Source organism: Megascapheus bottae, unplaced genomic scaffold (assembly GCF_031878675.1).
Source record: "Megascapheus bottae isolate mThoBot1 unplaced genomic scaffold, mThoBot2.hap1 HAP1_SCAFFOLD_103, whole genome shotgun sequence".
Lineage (NCBI taxonomy): Eukaryota > Metazoa > Chordata > Mammalia > Rodentia > Geomyidae > Megascapheus > Megascapheus bottae.
In genome coordinates this window covers 340,801-362,920 of record NW_028327323.1, presented here as the reverse complement: position 1 = coordinate 362,920, position 22,120 = coordinate 340,801, and the positions used below count along the sequence as shown (strand labels likewise).

General features: G+C 45.5%; 1 pseudogene; it reads right to left on the bottom strand.

The window, feature by feature from the left end:
* Positions 1 to 1,484: 1,484 nt before the first annotated feature.
* LOC150040055 (uridine phosphorylase 1-like) lies at positions 1,485 to 22,111 on the bottom strand (annotated as a pseudogene).
* Positions 22,112 to 22,120: the final 9 nt, after the last annotated feature.

Genomic DNA, 22,120 nt, shown 5'->3' with positions numbered 1-22,120 from the left:
TATATTTATATTAAAAGAGTGCCATCTGGACCCTTAGCTGCCAATGAACATTCTCAGGTTACCACATTCAGGACAAACTTTATTTCTAATTAGAGCCCAGGTGTAGAATAAAAGAGTTCCTCAACTCCACATATTCATTTTCTCAGGATAGGCACTGATTTGGCTTAAGACTTTTTTTTCCTCTTGGAAAATATCCTATCTGAAAATATTCATATAGGAAATAAAGCTACTGGTTTTTGTTTTGATTTGTGTGCTGCAGGGGATAAGGAGATGCATTCCCTTAATAGTTCTATCAGTAGAAGCTAAAGATCCTGGAGATACAAATAAAGGGGGAAATGTAGCAGAGCTTCTGAATAAGGACACGGCAAGCAGGCCAGGATGCAAATGCTGCTGTCTTCATCTAGGAGATGCTACTGTGGGCTACAGTCCCTACCAACCTTTCACACCTTTCTTGAGGTCTTCCCTATACTCTGGTGAGGTGGCCATTGGTGTCTTCATCTTGTGTGTCCCTGCCAGCTCACACACCTTTCCAGGAGCTGAAGTGCTTTAGCTGATGACCCATTCATTTGTCAGGCCAAGGAGGGAAGTGTTGCAAAGGCTGAGGGAACTTCCTGCACAGCCCTTCCTTCCCATTCACACTGTGGCTCTGCCGTCTGCACATAGTGTACTAAAGCCCAGACAAGTTGCCTTACCTCCACGTTGTATCCTTGTTCCCCCATTATCAGTATGAGTGAATCAAGGATCTAGTCTTTGTTTGAGGTGTGTGTGTGTGTGTGTGTGTGTGTGTGTGTGTATGTGTGTGTGTGTTTGTATGTGCTGGTCTTAGCCTTGAACTCAGAGCCTAGGCACTGTTCCTTTTTTTTTGAAACACAGCTCAAATTTCCGGGTTTTCTTGGTGGCTAATTGGAAATGTCTCACCTGCCCAGGCTGGCTGGAAACCAAGATCCTCACAACTGAGTCAGCCTCCTGAGTTGTTAGAGTGACACATGTGAAAGAGGCACCAGACACAAGCTAGCAGGTGCATTTTATTCTTGCATAGTCTGGGAGAGTATATTCAGCCTGCCCACAGAGGATGTATCTTAGACGACCATGCTCTCGCTCTTGGTACTGGGGTGGCCCTCTCTGCACTCTGGCTGTCATTGTCCCGTGATTGCTGCTCATACATCTTCCCGTTCACAAAGTGACCTTCCAGCCCTTGTCAGATGTCCACCCATCTTTCAATAGGACCCCACACATGAACTTCTTTCTTGAGGCCAGACATGAGAGCTGAGAGGTCTTGTGTCTGGGACGCAAGAATTTAAGACGATTGCCTTCCATAACATTTGGGTCTCTGTCTCCTATTTCACTGGGAGATCATGAATTGAATGCAACTGCTCTACAGGGAAGAAGGGAAAGGAAATCCTGTTCATTCGTGTCTAATATCTCATGTAATCTATGGAGCAAGTCATCAGTGGGGAATAAATGAGTACATAAAGCCATCCATGTGACATGTAAATCATTTTCTTTATGTTACATACCATAATCATTAATCAAAGTAGGATATGAAATAGAAATTGAACAGTCAGGTAATCCCATGTACGGAGACAGTAATTTGGAACCAGAGAATGAGGGATTTGGAGACCTGAAGGATCACACTTTGAGGGAGCCTGGAAAAAAACTGTAGTGAGACCTTGTCTCCATGAAAAACCAAGTTGAGTAGGGTCTTGGATGTCTGCTCTGAGGGTAGAATGTGATCTCAGCCTCCTAAAGCATGGGCCACCAGCCCACACTCCAAATCACACAAAAGGAGACTTTGCACATCCGTTTGGATGGACAGACCTGGGGACAGCTTGTCTCTGAGCCTCAGGCTTTTCCCAGACTCTTCTTGATGAAGTAGCTCACCAGCCGCTGTGGCCTCTGCTGGTACTCTGCAAGCACCTCCTGAGGGCTGCTGATCTGGTCCCCCTGCAGGCGGTCCAGGAGGGTGACACACACCACTGCACCTGCCAAACACAAAGACCATGTCAACCCCAAGTGCCAGATCTCTAGCTTCATTCACAAGAATCAGACCAAGCAGGGAGCAGGGAGCCTCAGCCTGTGCATGCCCTAGGCAAGTCTGCTCTGTCCACTCTGACTCAGGAGAGGATGGGGGATGAAGCAAGCAGGGAAAGCAGCATGGTTGGCTCAGGAACTCTAGAAGCTCTGCCCTTACAAACAGCACCTTGCCCTAGGTCTCATCCACCTCTTTACTCACTTCTAACAGAAAAGTCCCACTAGGCCTGGGGCAGTGGCTTACACCTGTCATCCTAGCTACTTGGGAGATGGAGATGAGGAGAAAAATGGTTCAGAGCCAACAGGGTACAGTTACAAGATCCCATCTCAACCAACAAGTTGTGGGGTTTCACGGCTACACTCCCAGTTACAAGATAGGTAGAGATGGCAATGCAAAGTGGCCTGGCCAAACTCCAGACTCTATCTGAAATATACATACAGCAAGAAAAAGGACGGGAGCATGGCTCACTTGGCAGTGCCCCTACCTGGCAAGATAAGGCATGAAACTCTGAGTTCATACCTTAGCCTATCACAAGGAAATAAGTTCATGCCTGAGCCAATTCCAAGGCAGGCTCTCACCTGTTCTGTACAGCCTAGAAGGCTAAGGTGATTTGACCAAGGGAATTCTGGGAGGGAAGCTGTTCTAGAAGAACTCCACATTCAAAGGCCAGAGAGCACTGAAAGCCAAGCCATTGGCAGGCTCACGGCACCTTACTGGCCAGCAAGCCAGTATCGAAGCTGTATGATCCCCTTTCCATCGGACATTCACTGCGCTATGTGGAGACTACGGGGAAACCAACGATGCTGTCTAGATCACACAGCGTTTTCCCCAAGGGTGCAAGGGTATCAGCTGGGTGTGACACTGACCTGTGAGCCCAGTGATAAAAGCCAAAAGCATAGGTTGTGGTGGGGTAGGAAGTGGTGGCCTGGACATCAGGATTGGCCAGGAGAGCAGAGATGGAGGAAGAAGGATGCCCAGAGGCCATCCTGTGTCTGCTTACCTCGTAGGCCACACATACTGCACATGGCTGCAAACACTGAAGATTCCATCTCGATGTTTCTGATGCCAGCTGCGTGTCCAGCGTGAAGGTAGGAGCAGAGGGCACCATCCAGGCGGCCTTGTCCTGCAGCACAGACATGGGGACTCTGTATTGTCAGCTGTGACCACATGGGGGCGCTCTGCCCACACCCAGCATGGATGCAGGGGCGGCTCCCCAGCAGCCTGTTCCTAGCATGGCTCCTAGCCACTGCTATCACCACCAGGAAAAGGCTGAGATGGGGTGACAGGCAAGGTGCTGAAAGCCCACCCTGGACATCCTTAGAAGCAGAATCAGGGCAAGGAGGGGCTCTTGAGTCTAGATTTCACACCCCCCCACACACACCACGCACCTTCATAGAAGTCCAAAGTGCACATGGTGTTTCCCACCACAGTATTGAACTCGCTCAGGTCTGCAGCACACTTCATTAGCTCCTGCACCAGCTGCTCATCCAGGTTGGTACTTCGAATGACCCGTTTCCCCAGGACAAGCTGCTCAAACTCTGGCTGGAAGCAGGCATCCACTGCCTGCCTGGTAATGACCACGGCGCCAGGCTCCAGACCTGGTGAAGAAGCAGATGTTCACAGCTGTGCTGGAGGCTCAGGCAGGGCACAGCACAGATCAGGGAGAAAACACCAGGATCCATCACAACTCGCAATCCTAACAACTTAGGAGAATGAGATAGGATGATCATCATGCAAAGCCAGCTGGGGCAGATAACAAACTACAAGTGGAGGTGGGGCTCAAGTAGTAGATTGCCATCCTGAAGAAAATAAAAAGCCAAGTGAGAGTTCAAGGCCCGAGTTCAAGCTCCAGTACCAGAACAAAAGTAATTGAATGAATGAATGAATGCTCTTTTAAATGATCAATTTACGTGCAAACCCTGAAGAAAACATACCAAAGCTCTAAAAAGAGTGTTGGAAATACCCAGGAATCTTTGAACATCTTCTCAGAAGTATGTCTTCTAATCCTTACTATTTTCTTCATTGGGGAGTGGCACTGTGGCTCACGGGCGATAACCTTGAGCTGAAGAGCTCAGGGCCCAGGCCAAGAGTTAAAATCCCATGACCAGCAACAGTAATAAAATTGAATTTACTCTGGTTTCTCTTTAGATTTTGTAAATCTTTCACCTTTTAATATTTTCTTCATTTCCTGGCACTCCACCATGTGGGGAATCATCACTGCTTAGTTCTTGCTTTAGTTCTTTATTAACCCTAGTACTGACACAAAACAAAATGAAGACCAGAGAACCCAGCCCTGAATTGCCCCTCCAATTGTATGGTCATAGCAGGGAAAAGCCCATAAAGAAGGCATTGGATCTTCATCAGATGCTGATTCTCCTAGGGTCCAGCCTCCAGAAGTGAGAAATAAATGTCTATTATTTATAAGCCATGAGGACTTCGGTTTTTCTAGCAATTCAAATAGAGCTCTTCCTCAAATTATTGTCTGTTTTCATCTTTTGTGCTCAAAGTCGCACTTGAACTCAAGCTCTCACTTGACTCTTCCACTCAAAATTCATACTCTGCCACTTGATCCACACCCACACATCCCCCTTTTGGCTGGTTAATTGAAAATAAAGAGTCTTACACACATTTGTGTCCAAGCTGGCATCAAATGTCATCCTCAGGATCTCAGCCTTCTGAGTCACTAGAATTATGGATATGAGCCACCAACACCCAGCACTCAATTTTGATTTTAATATCATGGTGAGAGGAGATATAATTCCAGAAACCTTTCTCAAGATCCAGGGATATGCCAGTTATTTCCCCTGAATCATTAAAACAAGTCCACATATGATATGAAACATTAAAAACATTGAATGAGTGCCAAGACCTTCTACTTTCCATCGAGTCTCACAGCCTTAGTGCCCCGGTAGCTTTGAACCATGATCCTCAGATCTCAGCTTCTTGAGGAGATAGGACTATAGCCATTGTGCCTGGTTTGATTGTCTTTTTTTTTGTGGATCCTGAGGCTTGAATTCTGCACCTGGATGGTGTCCTTGAGCTCTTCTGTCAAGGCTAGCACTCTACCACTTCATCCACAGCACCACTTCTGGTTTTCTGGTGGTTGATTAGAAATAAGAGCCTCTCATGGTCTTTCGTGCCCCAGCTGCCTTTGAACTGTGATCCTCAGATCTCAGCCCCCTGAGTAGCTAGAATTATAGGATCACAGGAAAGAGCCACCAGCACCTGGCCCCATTTTTGCTTTTTGCTCTCACTTGCCCCCTTCACTCGAAACTGGTACTCTGTCACTCGATCCACACCCACACTTCCTCTTTTTTGCTGGTTAATTGAAAATCAAGAGTCCTACAGACATTTCTGCCCAAGTTTCACATGTGAGAATTCATTGGGTCACAGGTGGAATTAAGATTGTTAAACATATACAGATATTCTTTTTAAAAAATATGTTTTTCTCAAGAGCTTAAATGTAAGTGACTGTTATTATTTATATATTATGGTTTTCTCTCTTGTGTTGCCCTTTGGTTAATCTCTTATTGTTCTATTATCCCACTTTGGTACCTGGTGCATTATATAGATGTTTACTTGTTTATCTGAAATAGCAGGGGAAAAATGAGGTGAGGAGGTGGGGGAAGGAAATGGGGACAAAAACATGAGAAGGCATATCAATGTGTGACAAGTAAAGCACCTGGAGAATATAACTTTAATCCCTCTATACAATGAAATCAAAAATAAATATAAAATAAAAAATACATTTGCCTAAAGAACAAAGCATAACTAACTACACCACCTGTACCTCATATAAGGTATGGTGGGACAAGACTGAAGTAAGTCAGTTTCTATCGCTCTAACACCAAGTCTCTCACTATTGGAGGGTCCTGTGCCATGTTGTGCCTCTGCCAGCAGGACGGCATTATCAAATGCCACCTCTCAAGACTGGGCCATAACCATGAGATCAACTCGAAAGCTTCTCTTTATATCTTACCCAGTGTGTCTGATCTGTGATCAGAGACACAATACAGCATCTTCAGCAATTTGCTTTTTCATTAAATCCTTCATCTTCTTTGTTGCTGTTATTGTTTTACCATTCCTGAGGCTTGAACTCAGAGCCTGGATGCTGTCCCTGGGTCCCTTTATGCTCAAGGAAAGTACTCTACCACTCTCTACCACTTGAGCCACAGTGCCACTTGCAGCTTTCTCTGGGTAGTTTATTGGACATAAGTGTCTAATGGACTTTGTTATCTGGGCTGGCTTCAAACTACAAGCCTCAGATCCAAGCCTCTTAAGTATCTAGGATTACATGCATAAGCCTCCAGTGCCTGGCTACCTTCTTTTGTTTTTAAAAGGAAAACAAAAACACTAAATAATGTGAACTCTGCGTGTGTGTGTGAGAGAGAGAGAGAGAGAGAGAGAGAGAGAGAGAGAGAGAGAGAGAGAGAGAGAGAGAGAGAGAGAGGAGTATAAGGCCTGAACTCAAGGCCTGGATGCTGTCCCTGAAATTTTTCACTCAAGGCTAGCTCTCTACCACTCTGGCCAAGCTCTACTTCCAGTCTTGTGCTGTTTAATTGGAGGTATGAGTCACATGGACTTTCCTGTTGCATTGGCTTCACATGAAGTCTTCAGATCTCAGAATCCTGAGTAGCAAGAATTATAGATATACACTCCCCATGTCTACTTGGCAAGTTTTGGGGGCTCATTGAAGGATCTTTCCCTTAGTTTGTAACCGTCTGTCTTTCTTTCTTGGGTTGTTCTGTGGCTTTTTCATTGGGTTCCAAATCTTGCAGGAAAAGGGAAAAGCAAGGGAAATGTGTGGAGGACTGGAGAAAATAAAAGGGGAACCAGATGAGGGACCAAGGGTGAATAAATGCAGCAGTGGTACTCAAGAGACACTGTGTAGAACATGAAAAAAAGGAACCAGGCAAATAAGGCACCAAGTGTGAGCTCCACAAGACACACTTCTGTGTGTGCAAGGAGTGTGTCCTTTCTGGTACCAATCTCTGCACACCAGCCAAGAGGAAAGGCTAGACAAACATGACAGAAGATTCCTATCCATGCTCCATTAATAAACTCTTCAACAAAGCCAAGGTGGGACTCGATGCTGGGTAGATCAATGATGCCACTACAGGGAGCTCTGTGACCTCCCCAGAGCTAAGGCCCCCTCCATCGTCCTTACCTGAGCCCCAGAAGTGATGATTCCTATGATGGTGACATTGGAACACCTGGCATGGTAGAGCAGCTTGATGAGCTCATGCCGCATGATGGAGATGGAGGGAATGCCCATGCCATGCTAAAACCAGAGAAAAATGCCAAAGCTGAGTCCAGGGTGGTACCTTAGTGTATACACACACACACGTCACTCCTTGACCAGACAAGATGCAAAACACCAGTAATCTCAGCACCCTGGAGGCAGAGGCAGGAGCCTGGGCTACTTAGTGAGATACTATCTCACACACACACACACACACACACACACACACACACACGCACGCACACACACACACACACACACATACATGTCATCCTTCAACAGAAGATAAGCTCTGTGTTCATAGTCAACAAGAAGGACCAGTTCCATATCACCAAATATATAGCAGATAAGCAAGAGATCAAATTAAGGCCATATTCACATAACTTTTTGAGGGGGCAGTACTATGGATTGAACTAGGGGTCTTGCATAGCTAAGCAGAAACTATACTTGTTAAGTCATTTCACTAGCCATTGGTTATAGGTCTTGCCATATGCCTGACCCAGCCTGCACTGTGATCCTCCTATTGGGCTTCCTGGCCTTACAGGTATGACCAACTGCTCACCACCATACTTGGCTACTACTGGTAGATATGTAGTCTTCAAAACTGGGGATGTGGAGCGGGAGGCCGGGGAGAGGTCAGCAAGACTGGTCTGAACTTGAACTGTGATACATCGCTCCCCATCTCCAAGAAGCAAGGACTACATACAGACTTGAGACACTGTGCCCGGCTTCACATGATTTTTGCTACAGTATATTGCTTTAATTACTCTATTTTTTTGGTCAGCTATTTCTGTGCCTAGGTTATGTATCATATAGTAAAAAGAACTGGTACTGAATTCACATCTGCCATTTTCGCACCTTGAGGTCTCTGTACATCCTCTCTCCCATCTTTCAAAGATGACCATCTCCTTCCTGTAGAATGACCTAGCTACTCCCAGAGGCTGTGTAGCAGAGCCCTAAGGGAAAAGGTCCCCTTTTAAGAATTCCAGCCAGGGGGCTGGGAGTTTAGCCTGGTGATAGAGTACTTGCCTAGCATGCACAAAGACTGGGGTTCAATTCCTCAGTACCATATATACATTAAAAAAAAAAAGCCAGGGGCCGGGAGTTTGGCCTAGTGGTAGAGTGCTTGCCTAGCATGCATGAAGACCCGTGTTTGATTCCTCGGTACCACATACATAGAAAAAAGCCAGAAGTGGTGCTGAGGCTCAAGTGGTAGAATGCTAGCCTTGAGAAAGCCCAAGGACAGTGCTCAGGCCCTGAGCCCAAGCCCAAGACTGGCAAAAAAAAAAAAAAAAGAAAAGCCAGAAACGGTGCTGTGGCTCAAGTCGTAGAGCTCTAGCCTTGAGAAAGCCCAAGTGCTCAGGCCCTGAGGTCAAAAAAGCTCCGGAACAGTGCCCAATTCCAGAGTTCAAGCCCCAGGGCTGGCAAAAAAAAAATTGTCTCAGCTGGGTAGTAGTGGTTTATACCTGTAACATGAACTACTCAGGAGGCTGAGATCACAGTTCAAAGTTAGTCAGAGCAGGAAGCTCTATAAAAGAGTGAAACTATGGATCAAGCTGTAGAGTGTTAGCCTTGAACAGAAAAGCTAAGGGACACAGGCTCCAAGTTTAAGACCTAGTACTGTCTTCCCACCCCAACACATACACATAAACACACACACACACACACACACACACACACACACACACACACACACACAGTTGTTATGAAGTAAGTCACTCACTCACTCACTGTGTGATGGAAGAGAAGACTGGAGACCTGGTACCTTAGCTCCCCTTACCCCCTGGTCCATGCAAGGCAGTTTCTCCTTTGTTTTGCTGGGCTCCCAGGCTGCCTGCCCCAGCCCCTATCACACAAGCACTATGTGCACAGCTGTGCAGTATTTGCATAGTATTTGTATCTGTATGCTTAGGTGCTCCAGGAGACAGAATCTTAAAGTCACAATCCTGGTCTCATCTATCCCCCCCAGCCCCACCCCAGCTGCACCCAGCTCACCTGGCTCCCACTACTAACAGTCAGCAGGTGTTAGGGTGCCAGATGTCTGTGGGTACAGAGGGTGGGGGCTGGGACCCCAGAGCCTAGAGACCCAGCCCAAGGACACAGCCAGTACTCACACTCACAGACAGCACTGGTCCAACTTTGTATATGGCGTAGCGGTCAGTCCCTGCACAAATGTTGGGAAAGTCTTCTCCTGGATGGTCAAGGCCCAGCTCTGTGGCCACATACATGATGAAGGCACTCATCCTGGAGGGGCTTCCACCAACACACACAAACTGCAACCAGAGAACAAGGACCCCCCTCAGCACACTGCTGTCAGCAGAGGTCTTCAAGACCAAGACTCCTCACCAGGAATATCTGGCTTATTCAAGAACCTCATCAAAATGCAAACTCCATGGTTCTGCCTCACCTACCATATTGAGGAGAAAGGAGGGATAACTGGCTTTACTGAATTTCCTGGTGAGATTCAGAAGCTCTGGTCTGGGACTCATTGCTCATTATGGGGTAACACAAAACAATACAACTAGCTCTCCACATGCAGAGATCCAGGCCTCTGCTGCCTTTGTGAAGGCAATTCCAGGCACCATGTGTGCTTGGCCTCCTGCACCATGCCAAAGACTGCAGAAAGCCTGGGATTGGGCTGAGAATGGGAAGTCTTCACTCACCTCCAACTCTTCCTGTGACTAGGGTCCCATACCACATCTGCAAAATGAGCCACTGGTCACCTGAGTGCCAAAAGGCCAATTCACGGAAAGAGTTGGGGAGGTTTAGGTTACTGTGGGTGGCTCCATCAGAGAAGTAAAAGCTTCAACTTGTGATGTATCGAGCAAGAAAACATTTAAAAAATATATATATATATAGGGGCCGGGAGTTTGGCCTAGTGGTAGAGTGCTTGCCTAGCATGCACGAAGACCCGGGTTCAATTCCTCGGTACCACATACATAGAAAAAAGCTGGAAGTGGTGCTGAGGCTCGAGTGGTAGAGCTCTAGCCCTGAGAAAGACCAAGGACAGGGTTCATGCCCTGAGCTCAAGCCCAGGACTGGCAAAATAAATAAATAAATAAATAAATAAGATGGGATATGCTTTAAAAAAAATATATATATACACAGACAAACACACATATATACATATGTGTGTAATAAAAAGAGAGAGCAGTAGTTTTAGAGAATCTGAAGATAAAAGAAAGGGATTATTCTTTAAACATGAGATCTCCACAGGCTGGAATGTAATCATTATAGATGATGTTAATGAATGAAGACCCAGAAGCCATGTGCCAATGGCTCATGCCTGTAATCCTAGACCCTCAAAGAGGATGAGACCTGACGACTGCGGTTTGAAGCCAGCCTTAGGCAGAAAAATCCAAGAGACTCTTTAAACAACGAAGATCTAGAAGCAGTGCTGTGACTCAAATAATACAACATCGGCCTTCAGCAAAACAGAGCACAAGCCCCTGAGTTCAAGCCCCAATAGTGAACAGAAAACAAAACACTAATTAGAGCACCTGGAAAGTTTCCTGGAGTTGGACACCAACACGGTACCTGGAACAGTACTCAACGTTACAAGTGACCTAGCCCTGGGTCAGCACCTCTGGATGCAACTATAAGTTGGATGGCTTGTCATTCTTCTGATTTGCCATTCCATGCATTAAGTCAGCTTTCCCCATGGGGACTAGAGATTTGCAAAGTTCTACGTGAGCAGGAAAGTATTCATGGCTAACCACAATTCAATGTTCATTTCCCAGTAGCTAGAAGACAAGATTGTGAATGTTCCCAAACCAAAAAACAATTTAAAAAAAAGTTACAGATATACTACCTTGATCCAATCATTATACATTGTAGAATTATACTGTAGTACTACACTGTACCCCATAAATACATACTGTCTTCATGTGTCAAGTAAAAATAAACTTAGCTGGGTGCTGGTAGTTCATACCTGTACTCTTTCCTACTTATAAGGCTGACATCTGATGACAGAAGTTTGAAGCCAACGCAGGCAGAAAAGTCTGTGAGATTTATCATCTCCAATTATCCAGAAAAAAGGCTATACATGAAACTGTGGCTCAAATGGTAGAGCCTCAGTCTTGAGTGGAAAATACAAGCAAGAGCACAAAGCCCTGAGTTTCAAGCCACAGAACTCCCCCCAACAAATAAATAAATTTAAGAATATTTTTAAGCCTATTAGACTAAATCAACCGTAATGAACTTAAGATTTTGTAGAAAAATATAGACTCAATGCTATACTTTGCGATGTAAGTCCTGAGAGATCATTAAATTAACAAAATATGAATATATATCTTAAATTATCATTGTAATACAAATTGTCTAAATAACTACCCCTGCTTTTCCTGGAATTTTTGTTGTTGTTGTTGATTGTGTGGGGCTTGAACTCTGGACTTAGGCGCTGTCCCTGAGCTCCTCAGCTCAAGGCTACCAACCTACCTCTTGAGTCACAGCCCCACTTCAGTTTTCTAGTGGTTAATTGGCGATAAGAATCTCACAGAGTTTCCTTCCCAGACTGCCTTTGAACCTCAATCCTTAGATCTCAGCCTCCTGAGTAGCCAGGATTATAGGCATGAGGCATCAGTACCAGGCATGTTACTTTCATTCATTCATTTATATTTGAGATGACAGTATCCTAATGTTCCCTAGGTTGGCTCTACACTCCTGGCTCAAGCAATGCTTCTGAGAACCCCAAAGTAACTGGCCCTGCTGTGTAAGTCTTTCGGCTTGATTCAGGAAATTTCCTGTCTGTACAGTTACCAAAGATATAAAAGATCAAGCAAGTCAATGCAACACTACTTAGTTTCCTTTACCTGTTAGTTCATATACTTGGAAATTTGTAAAAATCTAATAAACACATAATGACAGGTGCCTGCCCCCTCTCTACTACCCTAAGCAGGCCTGTCTGCATCACATAGGAGGTTACTGTACAGCAAATTCCTAGAATTAAAGCCTGGATTTTTACCTTTACATCGCCAAACATAGCTGGTGCTGAGGCTGAAATGGTACAGAACATCTTCCTTCATGGTTGCTAGGTTTGGATTGGAAAGCTGAATGAGGCAGTCACTGTCACTGTTAGAAACAAGAAATTGAGTTTAGAGATTGTGGTGATATTGGCTGATTATTATTGTTCCTTGTAAGGCACAATCAGAACCCAGCGATAAGACACTCCTCAGCTGTCAAGGTCTCCACTAGCCCATCTCCTCCCTCTTTTAACTCCTCTTTGCTCTGACAGCCCCTGTTCAAAGGAAACCAGCAAAAGTTCAGAAGATCCCACCACACGACAGACATCACAGTGTTGAATCATCCATACACAGTTGCTGTATATAGCTGGTTGCTATCCAAATCAAGTGCATTTAATACATAAACCTGATGATATTTTGGTGCTACCATTAGCAAACAGGAATAGAAAAAAAAATCACCCCTACCACCCAAAGGATAACCTTTCTAGTTCACATAGCTCTAACTCCTTTTTCTTGTCTTATTGCTAGCACTTCTCAGTCGACTGGGAATGGTGAGAGAAGATGTCTCTTCATTTACTTTTTATCGCTGTGGCTTACAATGCATTGCTTTAATAAGAGCTGACAAACTTTTATGTGGCTTATACCTTTACCGGCCATTAAGTTTCTGCCACAAATCATTCCAGTCAGCTATCCACTCAGGAAAGCAACACAAACAATGACTATGTAATCATGTGCTGATGAATTCTAGTTACAAAACCAGGTACCTCAGGTGGAGGCAATTCCATTACCAGCCTGTCAAGCTCCCTGAGAACCAGAGTTGACATGGCTTCATCAACAATGCCTGTCTTCTGATTACCAGAGTCTCTGAAACTTAGTCTCTGAACGCAGAAGAATGAGAGTTTTCTTTATACTCCTCCATCTAACTTTATACATAGAACTAAAGACCACTCATGAGAAAAGAAAAAGTAGAGAGCAAATGTCTCTGCTGCCTGTGATTGGAAATAAATAATCCAGACTCGGTTTCACTAGACAGTGGTGTGAAAGTGCTAGGCATTCAGTAAAGCAATACTTTGAATTTGAACTTGGATCTTTTCTGAAGGCAATTATACAGACTGCAACCCTTCCTAGCAAGGCTATGCAGCCTCCACAGCTCTTGGTCAAGGACACCATCACAAGGGGAACTCTATGACACTGAACAATCTGCTGTTTGTTAACTTAGACAGAACTGCAGTTTATGATATTTTCAGTCTGCACTACGTTTGTGGGAGTGTAACCCAGTCCTAAGTCAAGGAGTACCTGGACTATTACACAAAGTGACTTTCCTCAGAGATCCAGCTCCTTCTCTCCCGAGGATGCTTGTTATCCCCTACGTACATTTTATCACAACCACAACAATGCAAAAGGTGGGTGCTCTGCTCAGGGCTGGAATCCTAGCTACTCAGGAAGCTGAGAATTTAGGATTACAGATTAAAGCCAGCCTGAACAGGAAAGTCCATGAAACTCTCATCACCAATTAACAGTAAACATCCAGTGAAGAGGTGGCTCAAATAATAGGATGCCAGCCTTGAGAAAAAGCTAAAGGGGCAGAACCCAGGCCCTGAGTGCAAGCCCTAGTATTGGCATCAGAGGTCAAGGCTACAGTTTATTTTATCTGCAAATATGCAAAACAACATTGAATTGGCTCTGCTCAGTTTTCTAGACTATTTCATCTATTCTTGGGTTATTTCAGTCAGCATTAACAGCAAACGCTAAGGGCCCTTCTTGCTCCTTCTGCCTACATCGAGTTGCTTTCTCTCCTATTTCTCAAGTTTCCCTTCTGACCCTCACCCACCAGAGTGGTGTCCAGATTAATTCAACCATGTTAACATTGTCGAGGCAGCTACAGAATAGAAAGTATAAAAAACTAGAGAGACAGTGGGACCCAGTGGCTCACACCGGTAATTACAGTTCTTGAGATCTGACTATTACAGTTTCAAGTCAGCCAGGGCAGATAAAACTGAGAAACTCTTATCCACAATTAACCAGCAAAAAGTCAGAAGCAGAAGTATGGTTCAAATAATAGAGCACTAACCTTGAGTGAAAAAGCTAAGTGAGGGTACAAGCCACCAAGTGCAGGCCCCAACTCTGGCAAACAAACAGAACTAAAGAGACTAAAGATTTATACAAAGCATGCAGGGTTGGCGACTGCTCCCAGATAAGTGTGAAGAGATACTGCAGCATGAGCTGATGGATTAAAATACCCACAGTGACCACTCCAAACTCATTTTAATAAGGGGTAAGGGAATGGAACATTTGTTTTTAAGGGCCCAAGTCCAAAAGTATATGTTGTTAGGACCAGTCCAGAAAGCTTTTTTGATCTCTAGAGAATTCTGAAATGCTGACCATTATAAAACAACCTGTGCAGAGAATAGTTCTTTTCATGACAACTGGCTTTGATATGGAGGTGGTACTCTAGTTTCTCTCAGAATTTCAGGAACAAAATCCAAAACCAAACAGTTGATGGACGTGCCCGGAAATGGTGCAACAGGATGCCATGAAGACAACTCAGCCACATCTTTCAAAACAGAAAACCTTTCTTCACTGCAAGCACAGAAGGAAACAGTGTAACTATGAGATCACCACAGTTTATAACTATGCAATTTTGACCCTTACCATAAGGAATTGTACTAGGCTCTCACATACTGTTTTATGTGTGTGTTCCAGTACTGGAGCTTGAACCCAGGGCTTAGGCCCTCTCACCAGCCTTTTTCTGCTCAAGGCTGGCATTCTACCAGTTAAGCCACACCTCCACTTCTGCCTTTTTGCTGCTTAATGGAGATAAGAGTCTCATAGACTTTTCTGCCTGGGCTAGTAATTTCTTGATTATCTACAATTACAGATGTGAGCCTTGGGTGCCCAGCTGTCAAATACTTTTGGAAGGATTTCAAGATGATGAGGCAAGAGACAAAATTTTCCCCATCTATACACAATTTCAGGGAATTTATCTCTATACTCATTTAACAAATATTCACTGAGAATCTCCTATTTAAGCCCCAGAAGCAGGGCAGTGCGCCACCTCACACACCCATCAGAAGTGATGGACAACTAGAGAAGGAAGAAAAGTAAAAAGGTCAATAGACTCAGGTCTAGGTAGGGAGTCTAGGAGTATGGGCCAGCATACAGCACATCCATAGCATGCTCAAAGCCCAGTGTGAAGAAGTTCACACCTGTAATCCTAGCTACCTCGGGGGGAGGGAGAGGGTTGTTTCAGTAAAGTGGCTACTCATAGCAGAACACACATATTTAGGCACTGAACGCCTCATCTTCTGAGACCACAAGTCCTGAAAGTGGAGGGCAGAGGTGCCAAGATCCAAGCTAGAGGTCTTCGGCCTCCAGTTCCTTAATCCCTTAGCCTCTGTCATTTGACTTCAAGAAGTTACCATAGGTCAAGTTCTCAGTGAAGCAAATGGCTTAAAGCATTGCAATCTTAAAGACCCTCCATATGTCCAGCCAACAAGGATCAATCCTACTTGTGATGATTTTCAAGTTTCTTTTCTTCAACTTTTGCAGCCGCCATCTCTCCCAGGAAAACCTGAAAGAAAAGCATTGCACAGAATAGTTAAGCCACCAGGATTGTGTGCAGCCAAGCTAATACCTAAAACATTGATACAGTTGGACACCAGTGGCTCACACCTGTAATTCTAGCTACACAGGAGGCTGAGACCTGTGTGGGCTGTGATTGAAAGCCAGCTCGGGGAAAGAAGGTCCGCGAAACTTTTATCTCCAATTAATCACTAAAAATCCTAAAATGGACCTGTGGCTCAAATAATACACGCCAGCCTTGAGGGGAAAAGCTAAGGAAGACTATACTGAGTCCTTGAGTTCCAGATCTAATACCGGAAGGAGGAAAAGGGAAGGAAGAAGAGAAAGAGGGAAAGAAATAAAGACAGAAAGGAAAAAAAAGGAAGATAGAAGAGAAGAGAAAAGACAAGATCACTCATTGTAGGCCAAAGCTTTGTTCCTGGATCTCAGCCAATAGTCCCATAATCCAGTTCACCCCTTGTATCTCACCGCTGTCTTAACGTCAGAAAGTCCTTTTGAGTGAGTTTGATTTTTAATAGTTATGAATCATATTATGTTGGCCATTTTCAGTAAATTCTGAAAACCAGAGAAATGATAGTTGTTTGGGTCCAGAGGAAAATTTCCCTAGCAATCACTACTTGCCTATCTTCATCTGGTTCTTGATACTCCTGGCACTTGTAAAACACTTCTCTGAACATGTCAGCCATTAAAACCCTGCCAGGGGAACTTTCAAAAGCAGAGTTTGTTGTAATTGTTGTTGCGGCAGTGCTGAGGATTGAGCCCAGGCCTCACCCTGCTAGGCAGCTGTTCTCTCTCTGGACTACATCCCCAGCCTGAGAATAACTTCTAGAAGCACAGCCCTTCATCCTGTAACATCAGGGAACAACAGCCAAGCACAGCGCAGAGAAAGACCATTTATGATCACTCAGAAGAGCAAAAGAAGCAGCTTTTGCTACTGTTGAGGGAAGGAGGGTACTGGAGGCAGTGGGTGGGGGCAGAGGCCCTGTGCTGACCCTCAAGAAAGTGTCCCAACCTGGAGTTTGGCCTAGTGGTAGAGTGCTTGTCTAGCATGCACGAAGACCAGGGTTCGATTCCTCAGTACCACATAATATAGAAAAAGGCTAGAAATGGTGCTATGGTTCCAGTGGTAGAGCCCTAGCCTTGAGAAAGCCCAAGGACAATGCTCAGGCTCTGAGTTCAAGGCCCATAACTTGCAAAAAAGAAAAGAAAGTGACCAAGGTTGTACCTTCAAGCTTTCTCCATTACCCACTGATCAGATGCACAGAGACTCTGGCTCCCAGGAACCATTAGGAACTATGCAGTCCACATGGTCAGATGGACTGGGTGTCTCTATGTCCTGCCACTCCTATGGCTGAGACTTGGGCTACACAAACTGGTCTCTGTTAGTGATCTCTGATCTCTGAGCTGATTTCTCGCTACTCCCTGCCCTACCTTCGAAACCCGTCATGCAGCTAGCGCCAGACCAAAATTTACTAGCATTTTAACAGGTGAGGGCCTTGAGCAAACACCACCTGCTCTCTTGCTAGTTTCCTCCCTACCTCTAATCTGTGGCCCCGCCATTTTGCACATTACCTCTGTCAGTTACTTTCCTACCACTCTCCACCAGATACAACCAGCATTCTCATCGATCACTACACATCTCCTAATCTGTGAGTGAGAGAGGGCATCACTAGCTTTGGCTGGTGTTCCCCCCAAACTGCCTGTGCTGGTGTTGAGCCATCTCTGTCAATTTCTATTCACTGAGAAAAGAAGGGTTTGGGAACTCTGGAGAGTGATAGTCCGAAGGGATCCCCAAGACAGACAGGTGGTCAGAGAAGCTAATTTCTTGGTCCTGGCCTCAAGGCTGCTGGTGCTTTCCTGAGTCTACTTCCTCCTTCCCCTGGTATTCATAGGACTTGAAGGCTTCTCCTTCTGACCTTCCTCCCTTTATCTCAGCCCTGTGCTTAGCCATACTTTATTATTTTTATTATTATTATTATTATCTTGCCAGTCCTGGGGTTTGAACTCAGGACCTGGGCACTGTCCCTGAGCTTCTCTTGTTCAAGGCTAACCTTCTACCACTTGAGCCAGAGTACCATTTTGGGCTTTTTCTGTGTATGTGGTACTGAGGTATGGAACCCAGGGCTTCATGCATGCTAGGCAAACACTCTACCACTAAGCCACATTCCCAGCCCCAGACAGGCTTTATTTAACAACTTCACAGGCAAGGACAGTTGAAGACTTCTGAAATCTTGGTTGAAAAAGGACGAAGCGTGACTACGTGCACTGGAGGAGGTAGGGATGATGGTCTGGCTTTACCAGTGGGGGCTTTTAAGAAATATAAAAACCAGAGGAAAGAGAAGAAAGATGTCACCTCTTAGGCCAACTGGAGCCTCAAGGGATGACAACCGTGAACTGATTAACACACCCAGTGAACTCACCTATCCCCAGAGGCTACCTGGTACTCTCTGAGTTCATAGTCCAGGTAGAATAGGGCCAGTAGTGTAAGAACCCTCTTGTGCAAGCGAGAATGAGGTAGTAACAAGAGCCCTGCCTACCTGTCCATTTGCAAGCTGAGAATATGCTGCTCAGGAAAAACAAATATCCACTGCCCCCCCCCACCTTTAAAGTCTTGATTTTTCTGAGCACTCGCATCTCGTGCTTGTAATATTAGCTACTCAGGAAACTGAGGTCTAAGAGTCTCAGTTCAAAGGCATACCAATCTAAAAGATTCTTACCTCCATTTTTAACCAGCAAAAAGCTTAAAGTGGAGCTGGGGTGCAAGTGATAGAGAGCTAGCCTTGGGAAGAAAAAGCTTAGGTACAGTTCCCTGGTCCTTTAATTCAGTATTGCCATAGGCGTGCACATGCATGTACACCCACACACACACCAGTGGGATCTTAGCATGTTGTCGTGAAGGAGGAATGGACCCTTCATGATTCCTGCCTAGAAACCAGACTGGAAAAGAGATGGTGGGGGTGGCAGAGCTAAGGTCTAGTACAAGGAGATGAAAATGCAACTATACTTTGGGCCTTACTTGAAATTCTGATTCAAATTATACTTTCAACCAGGTACTGGGGGCTCATGCTTGCAATCCTTGCTATTCAAGAGGCTGAGATCTGAGGATCCACAGTTCCAGCCCAGCCAGGATAGGAAAGTCTGTGAGACTAATTAACAACCAGAGAACCAGAAGTGGGCAATGGCTCAAAAGGGTAGAGGGTTTAGCTTTGAGAAAGACAAAAACAAAGGCTGAGTTCAAGCCTCAAGGTTGAGCAAAATAAACAAATAAAATCAATGACACAATAGATAAATAAATAACATTTCCAATTGCTTTGCCAAAAACACCAAGCTTGAAGCCCCTTATGACAAAACTAAACTAAAACTAATGAGGTTTGAGGTGACTCTACAAATGGAAAACCACGAACTGTCACCATGGAAAGATCTTATTCCATAACAAGCCCTTGGTACCTACCTAGCATCCACCCAGATGTCAGATTACCTGGCAGACTGAAACCTTAGCATCTTCTCTTGGTTTATCTCTTCAAGGCTATCACTTTTGAAAGTCACACAGCTGAGCAACATATTATTAGCTTCCCACTGGCTTAGTGAAGACGACATCCCTGATAATGTGGGTTATAATCACAGTTGCCTGGCTTTCTTCAAAAACTTCTGAAGGCTACTTAGCTTAAAATACTGGTTCTTGACTGGAAGTGATGGCTATGGGATGGATAGTGAAAGCTGGTAGAAAAGCCTTGAAATCCCCATCTCATTCTAACCGTTTGCCCACTGACCTGTGAAGCAGATCCTACTCAGTAGTATATGTAGACACATTGATCATTTTGTCCAATACTTCATGTCAGTTTTTTGTTTTGTTTTTTTTTTTCCACTTCTGGGACTCTAGGCAACTCTGGGCCTGGGCACTTTCCTTAGACTTTCTCAAGGCTAGCACTCTACCACTTGAGCCACAGCACCATTTCTGGCTTTTTCTCTGTATGTGATACCAAGGAATGAACCCAGGGCTTTGTGCCTGCTAGGCAAGCACTACTACTAGGCCATGCTCCCAGACCCTGACACTATTGCCTGTTGGAGTTACTCTGTTTCTTCTACCACACCCTGAGCTTTCTGAACAGTTAAGTTCTCACAAGCCCAGGCCAAACCAGGAAGTCAGGAAATTACATACAACTATGAGTAATTCAGCAATTCCCTAGTTAAAGCATTGTTTGTGTGCAAACCTCAAGGCAGGATGCTTGTGCACAAGAAGGAACATCTTTGGAAACCATGTGCATGACCACTGGACAATCACCAAACTAATTAGCCTGTGCTGACACTCAATTACAATGAGCAGTAACTTTTGAACAATAAGCTGCAGGCTAATCTTTCTATGGGCAAACTCAAATCCCAATAAAGAGCTGAACCCCAATGGCTAGCAACAATAAACCTGGCTAATCAGGAGACTGAGATATGAGAAACTCAGTTAAAATCCAACCTAGACAGAAAACTCTTATCTCCAATTAACCACCAAAAGGCCAGAAGTGGAGCTGTGACTTGTGACTGAAGTAAATCTGTGAAAGAGGAAGAAAGGAAGAGAGTTTGTCACTGGTGGCTCACACCTGTAAACCTAGCTACTCAAGAACCTGAGATCTGAGGAACAGGATTCAAAGCCAGCCCAGGCACAGAAGTCTGTGAGACTCTAATCTCCAATTAACATTACACGAAAAACACAAAAGTGATGCTGTGGCTCAAGTGGTAGAGTGCTAGCCTTGAGCTGAAGAGCTCAGGGACAGAACCCAAGCCCCAAGTTCAAGACCCACAACTGACCAAAAAAAAAAAAAAAAGAGGAAGGGTGGAGGATAGGAAGGAAGAGCAGGTATCAGTGTTTCCTTTTATGGCATAGAAAAACTTGGAAGTTTCACTTTCTGTTTTTTATTTGGCTTGCATTTTATACTTTTTTTTTGCCAGTCCTGAAGCTTGAACTCAGAACCTGGGCACCGTCCTTGAGTTTTTTTTTTTTTTTTTTTTTGTGGGTAATGGGGCTTGAATGGGGCCTGGGCGCTGTCCCTGAGCTCTAAAGCTCAAGACTACTGCCCAATCTTGAACCAAGCCCCACTTGCTATTTTCTAGAGGTTAACTGGAGATAAGAGATTCAGGTCTTTTTGTGCCTGGACTGGCTTTGAACCATCATCCTCAGATCTCAGCCTCCTGAGTAGTGAGGATTACAGGAGTGAGCCATCGTGCTGCCTGGCTTTTTGTTTTTTGTTGTTTTGCCAGTCCTGGGCTTGAGCTCAGGGACTGAGCACAGTCCTTGGGTTTTCTCAAGGCTAGAACCCTACCATTTGAGCCACAACACCACTTCGGCTTTTTCTATGTATGTGGTACCAAGGAATCAAACCCAGGTTTTTGTGAATGCTTGGCAAGCATGCTACCTCTAGGCCGAATTCACAGCCCTGTCCTTGAGCAAGCTTGCTTGCTTGCTTTTCTGTGGGTCATGGGGCTTGAACTCTGCTGCTGGACGCTGTCACTGAGCTTTTCAGCTCAAGGCTACCACTCTACCCTTTGAGCCACAGCCCCACTTCCAACTTTTTCTGTGTATATGGTATGGAGGAATTGAAACCAGGACTTAATGCATGTTAGGAAAGCACTCTATCACTAGGCCACATTCCTAGCCCTAAGGCTTTTTAATTCAACCACTTCAGCTTTTTTGAGGGGAGGAGGGAGTTTACTGCAGGTGAATCTTACAGACTTTGATGCCTTGAGCTGCCTTCAAACCACTGTCCTCAGATCTCAGTCTACTGAGTAACTAAGAAGACGGGGAGAAGGAGAGGCAGAGAAGGGTTGCAAAATCCTTGTGAGGGGGGGACCTGCTAGCATGAAGGGGGGTGTTGAACTCGCCCCCCACGTGGGTGAGAAGCACCTGTGGACTCTGGGCGACCTGGTCCTGAACTGTGCACCCACCACGGAATGCAACACCAGCCAGCTCATCCACTCCCCTGAAGCTGTACCCAGCCCAGCCCCGCACCACCTCCCTGACCACGCACCACCCAGCCCGGCCCCGCACCACCTCCCGACCATGCACCACCCAGCCCGGCCCGCTCCACCCTCCCAGTCCCGCACCACTCCCTGGCTCCGCATCACCTCCCCGACCCCGCACCACCTCCCCGGCCCCGCCCCACCTCCCCGACCCCGCCGCACCTCCCCGGCCCGCACCACCCTCCTGGCCCCGCTCCCAGCACATCCTCCACTCCAGCTCCATCTGGTGAACTTGAACCACAGCTCACTTACAGCCAACCGGCGCCTTGTCCGGGCCAGCAACAGGCCGGGATGTCC